We start from the raw sequence: 4,553 nt of genomic DNA, 5'->3' as shown, positions 1-4,553 counted from the left end.
CAACCAAGGTACATGCCCTTGACCGGAATTGAACCTGGGACCTTTCACTCCACAGACTGACGCTCTATCCACTGAGCCAAACTGGTTAGGGTGGGATCTGGGTCTTTAGCCTGGCCACTATCTCTAGCTCTATGTCAGGCAAGTGCTTTTACTAAGTCTTAGACCATAGTTTTCCAATACAAATCATCATATAGTTCAACTAGATAGTCATTAAAGCTTTTTTATAAAAAACAACAACAACACTAAAATTCCATAATAATACTTTGCTTTTTTATTACATGTGAAAAATTTCTGTATATATTACAAAATAATAGAATTTAAATATGTTGTCTAATTGCAAACTTTCATCTAACAAATCTACAGAATTCAAACGTGGCATTATTTATAAAACGGGATGTTTTAGTGAGTTGTCACCTCTCTGTGGTGTGTTAGCCCCATCTAGTGAATGATTAATGAATTCTCGAAAGCCAGTAGCATGTGAACAATTTTAAAGTGATGGCTGAATCATACATCATCTTGTTTCCAGTCTTTCAGCCTTTCTATTCCAGATTTCGCCAAGGTTGAAAGAGAAATTTATTGTGAGATTAGTTTGGGAAATGTTTGAATGCCTTCACAGAATAGATTCATTTTAAGAGTTGAAGCAATATGAAGAGTTGTTATTTCTCAAATCCCACCTTTGCTTCGGTTTTTATTTTTACCAAGTATGTAAATGCATATAGTTTAGGAAAATAATTGTATCAGAGACAAGCTTGGATAACTTTCCTTTCCTGCTCACCTTTTGTCCCAAAGGAGTTGTCAAGTTTTATTATTTGCTTGATATTCTCTGTATTTGTCACTAATTCAGCCTCAAATTTGTTGCCCATTATACATCAAGGCTGTGGACACATCAGGTATTCTCCTTATCCTGTGTTTTTGAAAAGGCCTTTCCCAGGACCTTCTGGCCTGCTCCAGCCTGGTTTGGTTTTCTCTCCTTGCCTGGGATACAGCTTCATCCTGGATCTGCCTTAATTATTATCCTGAGAAGCCCTCTCTCTTATGCCCCCATGTTGGGTCTCCTGTTTCCTGTATTGTATGTTTTCTTCTCTCTTGGTTTATTCATATTTTGAAGAAATATACCCCCTGGGACCTCCAGAGAAATCGTGCATGTGAAATATATTTTTGAGACTTTGTATGGTGAATATGGTGAATTGTCTGTCATTCACCATTAATTTCAAACTTCTTTTAGTGTGCCTGCGGGCTGGAAAGCTAAAACTACATTTCCCAGACGTCTTCACAGTAGGATCCTAGACATACTGGAGTTTGTGCCAATGAGATATATTCATGCAAATTTTGAAGGTGTAAGTTGGGAAGATGCCATCTTTTGCTCATGGAGGCTTCCTGACCATGGTGGCTTCTTGGTGCCAGGCATTTAATACCCTGCAATATTGCTTAAAATTCATCCGGTGGGCTCTTTCCTGCACTGAATCTTTAGTGGTAAATATTATATGTGTTAGCTTGGTTACATATAGAATTCTAATTTTAAAATAATCTCTGTTTATATTTCTAGTGTTTCTGTTATAAACAATGAAGACATCTTAGTCCATGACCCAATGCATGTGACTTTCCCCGCCTCTTCTCTGGAAGCTTTGGGAAACTATTCTTTGTTTCCAGTGTTCTGAAAGTTCAAGGTAATTTACCCACGATTGTTTCTTTTTGTCCATCATGCTGGTTCTTGGTAGGTCCTTTCAGTGTGGAAACTTATGTCTTTCTTTGCTGGAAAATCTTTTGTTTCAGTGATCGTTTTCTTTTCCCTGATTTCCTCTGTTCCCTTATTTTGGAACAGAATTTTTTTTTTTTTGATTATTGGACTTTTTGGTCTGACTCTCTAACTTAGTTTATCTTTATTTTCTCTTGTTTTTTTCCTCTTTCCTTTTAAAATTTTTACAGATGTCCTAAATTTCGTCTGACTCTCTAACTTAGTTTATCTTTATTTTCTCTTATTTTTTTTTCTCTTTCCTTTTAAAATTTTTATAGGAGATGTCCTAAATTTTACCTGTAAACTCATGTCTTAAGATTTAAATGATTTTTGCTATTGTGTCTTTTTTTTCAAAACACTTTGTTTTAATTATCAAGTTGTTCCATTTTGATAGCATCCTGTTTTAATTCTATCGTTATAATATTTTTTTCATCCCTTTAATACAGGGGTGGGGAATCTTTTTGCTGCCAAGGGCCATTTAGATATTTATAACATGATTTGCGGGCTGTACAAAATTAGCAACTTAAAAATTAGCCTGCTATATTTGGTCAGACATTTAATGAACTCACCCCTAATGCCTTGGCAGCACCGGGCCAAATGATTTCGTGGGCCTTATAAGATCTGCAGGCCAGATGTTCCTCACCTCTGCAATATACACATCTTATTTATGCATAGTCTCCATTTGACTTAAATTGCTTTGCCCTTGCTTTTTGATTGGGCCACTAAATTTTAGTAGAGGTTTTTCTTAAGTGTCTGGTAATCTTAGGCGGCTGCTTATAAGTAACAGCGAGGAACTCAAAGGCTGATTGGAAACTCTGAGAATGAGCTTGGGTTTGTCCACTGTGTGCTTCTCTGTTTACATTCCTCAAGACAGAAGCCTAGATGTTAGCATCCTGGGTGAGGAGAGAAGCATGTCGGTCAGAGTCCCAGCATTCTGCAATAGGGGGATTCAGAACAGTGCCCCTGCCCTGGAAGGTACCATGGGTTCCCTAATTCACAGGAACTCTCTCTTTCCCTATTGCAAAGAGTAAAACTTTAGTTTCTGAAACTTTGGGGGCAGTGATCTGAATACTTGACTGTTGCTTAAGCAGATTTTTAATAAACCCTCCTTATTAAACACTTCTTTTCAGCCCAACTTCCAGAAGGACTGGAGGCGGACGATTCTGCCTGGTAAATTGGGTTGCTTGTTGGATTTCCTCATTGTGGTTTAAGAATTTACTTTCTCAAATGCATCTACTTTTCAACTTCCCAAAAATTCATTGGTTTTTGTCCCTATTTTGTTCTCTTCCATCTTGTGGGCTCTGCTCATTTTGGTCCCTCAGAGACCCAGGCAGGCCGAGGAGACCATTTGATACATAGACATTCAGATCATTTGGATGTTCACTTTGAATTTGATAGGGGCTTAAATAAGATCACCTCAGAGAGAGAGAAAATAAGGGACCCAAGTGCAGGGAATCCTGGAGCATGATAACATTCAGAGGCCAAGAAGAGACATATTAGCCACAGACTCTGAGGAGGAGCAGCCTGTGTGTTAGAAATCCCAAGGCACGAATATCAGAAGATTGATTTTTGGTTAGGGTTCTTCAAATACTAATAAATTGCCTTTCAACTATGGCTTTTAGTTAACTTTTGCACATCTACCACACATGGTCCATACTGAATTATTTTAAAATGGTCCTCTAGGCAATAGAAACATGATGTGAGCCCTCCAACCACCCAGACCTAATAATGCTGGACGCTCCTGATAACCTACCCTCGTCCACTCCCCTTTCTTTATTCCTTGTCTGCAGCGAGCTCCTGGCATATTAAACCAGGAAGGGTTTTGCAGGGAGTCTCCAGGAGTGCCCCAGATTTGTTGTGCTGAGCAAGTATAAGGTGTTCACAGAGATATGCTCCATCCCACATCACCACAAAGCCACACACCTTAGAGCAAATTACCTGCCATTCACCTGTTTGTAATCCCTCCTGAAGTCAATGGCAATGGCTGTTTAAAGTGATAATAGGATCTTATTAGAAAATAGGAGATGCCACAGAAAGAAAATGGCAGAAGTCTTTTGCCTTAAAACTGACAGTTGCAATTTACCCATTTTAATTTATAAGCAAATGAAAGTAAAAAAAAAAAAATTGATTGCCATGTAAGTAATAGTTGTTCCGTTTAACAATATTTTAAAATTTTATTCCGAATTGTATCTTATTGATTTTTTATGTCTGGAAAAATTTATTCAGTTCAGAATTCAGGAGCTGGTTATCACAAATTATATGTATAGTTAAAATTTCTTCAAATTATATCACATACAAATTTATCCTAGCATCGGTGATTCCATTTTGAATAATTAAATTAAATGCTCAATTTAATTTTTTTTAAAGTAAAAAATTAAATAAGGGGCTTAAATAAGATCACCTCAGAGAGGGAAAACAGGGGACTGATTTGCCAGCCTGGTTATGTATATGTGTATATGCACATGCGTGCGAATATATCATATGCGTATTTAGGAAATCAATTGTGATCTTGATGTCAGTGAACACAGAAATGGCTATCAAATAAGCATTTAAAAATGAACATATCTAAAACAGAACTTTAATTTCTTTCTCCTCCCTTCAGAATAAAGGAATCTTTGCTGCTATTTAGCCCAGTCTCCAAACCTTGGATCATCTTTTACTCTGTTTCACCACAGTCTACATCAGATCTATCAATGTCTCTGTTATCTGTTGGGTTTCCCATTGAAATGGCTGTTGAGACTTAGCACCTCTACGACTGTGAACCTTGTTGAAGGCACCGTCACCTCTTACATGACTTACTGCAATAGGGCTCCCTCCC

This window comes from Myotis brandtii, unplaced genomic scaffold, assembly GCF_000412655.1.
Source record: "Myotis brandtii unplaced genomic scaffold, ASM41265v1 scaffold285, whole genome shotgun sequence".
Lineage (NCBI taxonomy): Eukaryota > Metazoa > Chordata > Mammalia > Chiroptera > Vespertilionidae > Myotis > Myotis brandtii.
Note: the sequence above shows the minus strand (reverse complement) of the source record.